Source organism: Trachemys scripta, chromosome 8 (assembly GCF_013100865.1).
Source record: "Trachemys scripta elegans isolate TJP31775 chromosome 8, CAS_Tse_1.0, whole genome shotgun sequence".
In the NCBI taxonomy this organism is placed as follows: Eukaryota; Metazoa; Chordata; order Testudines; family Emydidae; genus Trachemys; species Trachemys scripta.
In genome coordinates this window covers 34425441-34433007 of record NC_048305.1, presented here as the reverse complement: position 1 = coordinate 34433007, position 7567 = coordinate 34425441, and the positions used below count along the sequence as shown (strand labels likewise).

Here is a 7567-nt window from a genome sequence, read left to right as displayed (position 1 = left end):
CACTTCCTCATCCCAGGGGCAGGTTTTAAGGAGTCCCTGTCACCCGGGAGGAGCTGGAACTGACTTTCACACACCCATGGGGCACAACCACCTCAGAACATCCCCTTCCCTCACACAGGGAACTGCTGATCACTAACCCCAAGCAGGCAGGGTGGTCAATGGGCTATGGTGCAGCCAAAATATGGATTTCCAAAGTTAAAGGACTAATTTCAACAAGATGAGCAGGCAGGGTTAAACAAACAACTGAAACAAAAACAAAACAAAAAGCCTAAATTTATTTTTAAATACAATTTTAATAAAAGGGTGAAAGGAAACCAACAATCGATGTCATCCTTCTCCCCGCCTTTCATGTTTTATCTTACTAGACTCCCACCCTGCAAACACTTCTGCACAGGAATAGTCCCATTCAAGGCATGGGACTACTCACATGCTCACTCCCACCTCTCTAAATATCTTGGCAGTCACTCTTTAAAGCAACAGCAACAGTTCCTCTCTTCTTTTCAGGCAACTACTGCTGGCCCCACTAGCCTCACTTCTGCAATGATCAGTCCAACTGAGAAGGCTTTTATCTGTAACTAGAAGAAAGGAGAAAAAAAAAAAAAACCACAAGTCAGCCAGTGGAGCCCTAAAGATCCATATTTCACAGGGGGGAAAAAAAAAAACTGGGGTGGGGATTGTCTGCATTTTTATATGAAAAAAAACCCATGATTGGCCAATTAACCACCCTGTGCCTCATTTTCAGAAGGGTGGATCAGGGGAGGGAAAAAAAGCATTTGCGGCCACATTTTATATTACAGTACAGCACGGAAATGATTGTGTTCGCATCCAGTCTAGGACTAACTCTACAGAGAGTTATTCCACTCTCAAGGATGCAAAGTGCTATCAAAACCTGGCACTGATGGGCACTAGAACAGTACCAGCAGTACCAGGTAACACTGATGGCACGTTTTTCTCCCAGCAGTGTAACACTAGCACAGGCACAGAACTGCACTGGGCAGCTGACAACTGCTGGATTAACGAAACAGATCTTCCATGCTTTGGAAAGTGTGTAAGAGAAATACCCACAAATGGGCATTCCTTTGAGTAGTGTATATCTCAAGTCCCCTCACTTGGGTCTTGTCTCCCTGAAAAACTCTTCCTCTAGCAATCTGCTACAAGCCACACTGAGCTAGGGGAGCATTGGTTAGCACTCCCAGGCTGGAAGTGCTACCCCAGCAGGCACCCCATTCAAATACCAGCAAAGGCTGAGTATTCTGAATATTACCAAATATTCAATTTGCCCATCACTGTTTGTGTCTCATAGAGGGATTTACACCAGGAAATTTCAAAGGTTTCTCCCCTCCCCACACCCCAACTGCATTAAATATGGTTTCACATCTACAGAGCTCAGCCCAAAGGAGACATTTCCTAAGATTGAGATGAGAACAACAGCTTTCTTCTTAAGACAGAACTGAATGTGCTTCATTGGCTGCTCCCATATTTAAGGCTCATTAGATCTTTTCAATGCCTAAGGAAGAGTTACCTGTCAAGTCTTCATTTTGCAGAAAGCTCTTTGCTCTGCTGAGACTCTTGGTTTACATTGTTCCCCTTATGGATGCATAAGCTGCAGACCAGTTATAATACCCTAAACAGAGCAGAGAGACACAGCACATCTTGAGTGTTAGACATCTTTTAAACTAATGCATATTGGACAGCTGGCATTTGAATTGTGGAAGAAATAAGGAAGTTCCTTGAAGTGAACATTACAAAGAATTCCACATAAAACAGGGTTTGTTGACCAAATATTCTTTGATCCCTTTGCCTCACTGTAATTATTAAAAGGAATTTCCCCACATATGCTGCATAAAATAATTTATAGAAATGCACAAAGTCTTGTGTATTTCATCCATTGATCTGAAAAACAAACAGTTACACATCTAAAAGTACTCCTCTTCTAGAAATCAAAATTCAGTTCACAAGCCCAATTCGCAGAGGGAAGAAGGTCATTGGTTCCGTAGAATTGCTGTGAGGGCTTTGAAATAAAACAGGAACAGAGAGATTCCAGGCACTCCTCCAAGCTAAAAAGGCTAAACTGGGCCTACAGTTTGTAAAATCATAATCCTATCCATTTTAAAGCCAACCTCTGTCATGTCTACAAGTTCCAGTACATAGCACTGGCTGGGCAAGCATGTTGAGACTGCTGTTTCTTTTGCTAAACTGTTTTATTACCTCTTCCTCCCTGCCACCCACTAAGTAGGGTCCATGTTACTATCAGTTGCATCCTGACACCTAGACTGTAAGCTATCTGGGGCAGGGACTGTTTTCTTTATTACTTATCTGAACAGTACCTAGCACAATGGGACTTTGATCCTTTATGGAAATTCTTTGGCCCTACCCATTATACAAATAAATAAGTCACAGTTCTAAGTTATACATCCAGCAGGTAATTTTACACACAAACAAGCACACAGTCATGGTATTTGCAAGCACATGTTAGCCAACCTAAATATTTAAAAAGAAAAAGTCAGGCTCCAGAAGATTAAATGGGTTTTGGGGGAGTAAGATATGTGTGGACAAATGTAAATTCAAGTGTATTAGCATCCAGATGACTGCTGCATTAATATCAAGTAAGGAACGCTAAATACCACAAAAACCTGTTATCAGTCAAAATTAATACAACTTCCCTGACCCAGGTTTTACGAGGCAAATACTCTACAAGCAGTATAACACTATCACAGGTATAAAGTGACCCTCAATAGCTCATCACCATTGAGTACAGACAAGTGCTTTAGAGCCTCATGGCACTGCCTAAGAAGCATGCAACTGGCCACAAGAAGTGCTAAAAAAATTAAGAGCTCATTAAAAAAAAATTAAGACTCAGGGTAGGGACTGTTCAGCATATTTTTACTCATTGTTAAGCATCATATAACCAACAATATTTTTCATAAGACTACTTTCTATTAACAACATTTTTGCTAACACCAACCTCTCAGAGGAAGAAGGAAGTTTCTGCTTTTGCATGCTTGTTTTTCTTGCCCTTTTCACATTTTCACCATCTTCCCTGAAAGAAAAGACATCAGCATAAATACCCAAAACGTTTTAGTTTCACCAGCACTGACTTAAGCCCATGCAGATATATTTTTAAAATAAAATAAACAGACCCTGTTCCCTTCTCATCTCTATGTGCATGTACAGAAAATGGGGTTTAGGTGCAGATCTAACCCAGTTTAGATATTTGCAATGAATCGCCTCAAAACCAACCCTCACGTCAGGAGCTGCAGCCCGTGAAAGGGTCTTGGGACTGCTTGCCAGCCTGTTGGTAATACACCATGAATGAGATCAACTGAGCAGTAAGCTGAATTTGGCAGTGCAACTTAGCATGTAGGACACTAACTTGGTAGTCGGGAGACCTGGGTTTTAGTCCCAGGCCCTGCCGCTGGGCGGCTAGTGGGCAGGTCACTTCCCTGTCTGTGCCTCACTGAGGGCAGGTCTTCACTACGGGGGGAGCACGTTTCTCATAGGGAGCAAAGCCACAGACCTCTCTGATCATGTCTCGCACAAACTTAGTGTGTTTGGTCAGGTGCTCTCTGCGGCGGCACTGCCGGGGCTTTGACACGTTCTTCGTCACCTTGTGGCCCTTACTGAAACCGACGGCCACGGGGCAGCGGTTCGGCATGTCTGCCCCAACTGAACGGCGCCATAGCGAAAGGAGGATTGTTATTGTTGGGTCCAGCCCAGCAGTCCCATGAGGCTTGCTGTGGACGAAGGGCCAGGCCCCTCACAGGCACAGGAAGACTGCCGGGTCACAGCTGCACGTGGGTGGCCCCCAAGTGAGCAGGGCCAGTACAGTAGGGAGCCCAGCCTTGCCCCGCTGGAGCCAGCGCACGTGGCCGCTCACCCGGCCCGGCGCAGGAGGGCTCCGCACCCCGCTGCTCAGCCCAGCCTCACCTTCGCCCCGCACCCCATGTCCAAGGGTCACGTACCCAGCTACTCCCTACACGTGGGGGCAGCTCTGGGCACTGCCATGCCGGATAGCTGGGAGGCCCCGTGCGCAGCAGCCTCGTCCGGCGGTGGGCGAAGGAGGAAAGGAAGGAGGCGCGGCTCGCTGGACCGAGGAAGCAGGGTGCGCACTCGCAGACCCCGCCCAGCGCCGGCTGCTTCCCGCCTCCTCCCGACATAGATGCGCAGGCGCGGGCGCAGCCGGGGGGAGGGTGGGTGCGGTGCGCCTGCGCATGATTCAGGCGCCATCTGTGCATGGGGGCCGCGCCGCTGGGCGCTGTGGTTTTGGGTGATGGGGGGCACTGGGGTGCTCAGGGTACTGGGGAGGCGAGGCGCTGTGGGTTGGGTGATGGGGTTTGTAGCTGTGGTGGGATGCGATGCGGTTTTAGGTGCTGGAGGATGGCTGTGGAGTCATGCTGTGGGCGCGTTGGCTGAGGAATGGGGTCGCACGTAGCTCCCTCCTGTCTTGTGCCAGACAGAGGGCCAGCTGCCTCTCATGCAGCATCTCTCCCAGCCCTGGAGGGAGAAGAGACACATCATCCTCCTCTAGCTGTGGAGATCTGGGTCTATAGGTAACACAGCCCCACACTGGATCATCCCTCCCACAGCCCCCTCCCCCGTTGGCATCCTCTTAAGTGACTAAGGGACTTCATGACGTAACCTGCCCAGTATATGTGTGTGAGGGTTGGGATCAGGAGCGTGACAGAATCCAACATCTGGATGCTTATCGCCACCAGCTGCTTCCAACACCTGTAGCTTCACCACCCGGCCCTGCAAATTATGACCCTTACCCACTGCACTCAACCCCCCTCAGCATGCAGTATAGCCATCCTCAAGTGCAGCACTCATTGCACAGTACTCCAGACACAAAGGCTGAGTTTGATAACAGGACATACGCAAATCTGTGATTGTACCGTTCCCCACCCCCTTGCCCTTTCTGTTTCCCAAGCAGTTGTGTTTCTTTTCAATAAATGAATTTTCTTTTCAATAAATGCATTTTTTGGCTTTGAAAACATTCTTTATTACTGCATAAAGTAAAAGATACCTTAGCCCAGGAAAGCAACAGACACTGCAAGTCAGCATAGCAAACACAGATTCCTATTAATATTGGAACCACTGCACTCCACTTCCGTGCGGGGCACCAGATATTACTGGTGGTTTTCAGCCTCAAATTACTCCCTCAAGGCATCCCTAAGCCTTGCAGCCCTGTGCTGGGCCCCTCTAATAGCCCTGCTCTCTGGCTGTTCAAATTCAAGTGTTGAACCTCCAAGTTCCATGCCTGAGTGAATCTTTCACCCTTCCCTTCACAAATGTTATGGAAGGTACAGCACGCAGATATAACTAGGGGGATGCTGTTATCGGCCAGGTCCAGCTTCCCATACGGTGTTCATGCTCTCTGTATGTGTGTATATATATCTCCTCAATATATGTTCCATTCTATGCATCTGAAGAAGTGGACTGTAGCCCACGAAAGCTTATGCTCTAATAAATTTCTTAGTCTCTAAGGTGCCACAAGTACTCCGGTTCTTTTTGCGGGTACAGACTAACACGGCTGCTACTCTGAGAAGTGGCCCTTTAAACGACCGAAAGCACACTCCACAGTCATTCTGCATCTGCTGAGCCTGTTGTTGAACCGCTCCTTGCTGCTATCAAGGTTCCCTGTGTAGGGTTTCACGAGCCACGGCATTAAAGGGTAAGCGGGGTCTCCAAGGATCACAGTGGGCATTTCGACTACCCCTATGGTGATCTGGTCTGGGAAAAAAGTTCTGGCTTGCAGTTTTCTGAACAGGCCAGTGTTCCGAAAGATGTGTGCGTCATGCACCTTTCTGGGCCAGCCTACATTAATGTCAATGAAATGCCCACGGTGATCCACAAGTGCCTAGAGAACCATAGAGAAATACCCCTTCCGATTAATGTACTCGGAGGCTAGGTGAGCATGTCCGTGAATGCCACAAGCAATCTTGTGTCGTATGCTTTACTTGAGTCAATATCATCGTCGGAGTCCTCACCCTCAGTTTGGATCTTAAGGAGTAACTCGACTGCCAAACGTGATGTGCTGGCAAGACTCGTAAGCATATTCCTCAGCAGTTCGGGCTCCATTCCTGCAGACCGAAAGAGAAGACAGAGCACGCAGCACAAAAACATTGAAAGATGGCGCCAAATGTGGATGGAAGCACAGAGATTGCTGGGATGCAAATCGATGCATCACAGGGCGTTGGGACAGGACCCAGAATGCCTCGCACCTCCCACTCCCTTCCCATAAGCCACAGCTCCAGACTGAGAAGAGGTGCTCTGTGGGATAGCTGCCCATAATGCACTTCTCCCAATGCCGCTGCAAGTGCCGCAAATGTGGCCACACCAGTAGACTTGCAGCTGTCAGTATGGACAGACTGCAGCGCTTTCCCTACTGTGCTCTCTGAAGGCTGGTTTAACTCAAAGCGCCCTACATCTGCAAGTGTAGCCATGCCCTTTGTGAAAGCCTCAAAGAGATGTCTATATTTTTAGCCTCCTTTCATGGACTTTCCCACTGGAGCAGGCAGCTGGGCCCTGTGGTTTTATATTTTGCACGTGTGCGTAGATGTGCCAGCAGGTGGATTTTGTAAACTGAAAAACATACCTGTAGGATTTTCACAAATGAGGCCCAGCACCGATCCTCAGGCACATGCATTAGTCAGTGCTCAAGTGGGAAACGTCTAATGAGGTCCTCTCCATGAGGGCTGGCTTTATTGTTCGTGGAGTGGCTGTTTTATCGTGGGAGCCAGTGCGAGGGACCCACATTTTCCACTTTGCATAGGGCGCCAGGATTTCTAGAGCAGTCTGTCTCCTGACGTACAGAGTAATAAAATCGTCAATTAATATGAAGTCAGAACTTACTCCTGACTTGGTGCTAGACTATGAAATTCACTTCTGTAAGCAATCAAAACAAAACACCCCCCACCCCGTCCCGTTTTTTCACAGTTGCTATTAGGGTGACCAGATAGCAAATGTGAAAAATCGGGACGGAGGTGGGGGGTAATAGGAGCCTATATAAGAAAAAGCCCCAAATATCAGGACTGTCCCTATAAAATCAGGACATCTGGTCACCCTAGTTGCTATCTGGTCACCCTACTTAATACTGTCAGATCTCCGCATTTTAAAATGTAGAACTGGTTTTAAGCAATAAAGAATTTCTGATGCCATCTAGTGGTAGATGGAGATGTACATATTTCAAGAAATCTGCAGAATGTCCAAGAGGCTGAATCCGTCAGTGTTTTTAAGAACTGCCAGGTGATTTCACTGTTTTTCCTCAAGTATCTATTAACAAGGTCTGTTAACAAGGTCTGTGAAAAGAATTTAAAAAAATAATTAAAAAAATAGTGACATTGTGATGCTTTGGGGGTTCACCAAGAGCAGTGAGGGGTTCTGTCACCCCCTGCCCTGGAACCCACAATGCCTCTGTGCTGTGCAGCTTTGACTCAGAACCCTGACACCAGCCACCTGCCCACAGCACGATGGCCTCATGCTGGCTTCTGGTAGGCTGGTGATACCACTAGCCCCTTCCAGCCCTGAGTCTCCTCAAAACCATCTCCCCAGTCTCCTGCAGCACTCA

At 47.6% G+C, this 7567-nt stretch overlaps 1 long non-coding RNA gene and 1 other non-coding gene across 4 annotated transcripts; both read right to left on the bottom strand.

The window, feature by feature from the left end:
* Positions 1 to 273: 273 nt before the first annotated feature.
* On the bottom strand, positions 274 to 4113 carry LOC117882215. 3 transcript variants are annotated; one of them, XR_004646958.1, is made up of 4 exons: positions 3963 to 4113; positions 2966 to 3040; positions 1523 to 1624; positions 274 to 575 (listed from the first exon to the last, which is right to left on the bottom strand). It is a non-coding gene; the product is annotated as an uncharacterized LOC117882215 (long non-coding RNA). The 3 variants fall into 3 exon arrangements; XR_004646957.1 differs by having other exon boundaries at positions 3928 to 4071; XR_004646959.1 differs by lacking the exon at positions 3963 to 4113 and adding an exon at positions 3518 to 3539.
* On the bottom strand, positions 815 to 1013 carry LOC117882318. The gene has a single exon (XR_004646977.1). It is a non-coding gene; the product is annotated as a small nucleolar RNA SNORA74 (small nucleolar RNA).
* Positions 4114 to 7567: the final 3454 nt, after the last annotated feature.